Source organism: Myotis brandtii, unplaced genomic scaffold (assembly GCF_000412655.1).
Source record: "Myotis brandtii unplaced genomic scaffold, ASM41265v1 scaffold215, whole genome shotgun sequence".
In the NCBI taxonomy this organism is placed as follows: domain Eukaryota; kingdom Metazoa; phylum Chordata; class Mammalia; order Chiroptera; family Vespertilionidae; genus Myotis; species Myotis brandtii.
This window is the reverse complement of record NW_005358043.1, coordinates 1,117,938-1,118,208: the sequence shown is the minus strand read 5'-3', so window position 1 is coordinate 1,118,208 and position 271 is coordinate 1,117,938. Positions and strand designations below refer to the sequence as shown.

The 271-nt window shown below is 64.2% G+C and overlaps 1 protein-coding gene across 3 annotated transcripts in view; it reads left to right on the top strand.

Annotated features, from left to right (window-relative positions):
- Positions 1–6: 6 nt before the first annotated feature.
- THNSL1 (threonine synthase-like 1) overlaps positions 7–271 on the top strand; it is an 8,624-nt gene continuing 8,359 nt past the window's right edge. For all 3 annotated transcript variants that reach the window (XM_005865862.2, XM_005865860.2, XM_005865863.2), the window contains exon 1: positions 7–135. The gene's annotated coding sequence lies outside the window, so the exon portion shown is untranslated. The remainder of the gene's footprint in view (positions 136–271) is intronic.

Genomic DNA, 271 nt, shown 5'->3' with positions numbered 1-271 from the left:
GGTCCTGGGCCTGGGCTGTGGTCTGGGGGCCGGGGCCGGAGGTGTGGGGTTCGGTCCCGAGGCGACACTGGCTGCTCCTGGACACGCCCTCCAATTTCTTTCTCTTTCCCCCGTCTTCTCAGTGTGCTTTTCTGGGTGAGTTATGAGAGGAGAAAGAAAGGGAGGCCATAGCCACGGGTCCGCTCCCATCGCATGCCTTTCTCCTCTCGCGCCCTCCCCTTCCCGCTCCTCGCCTGTCATCACAGCTCCTTTCTCCGCGGCCCCGGTGCTC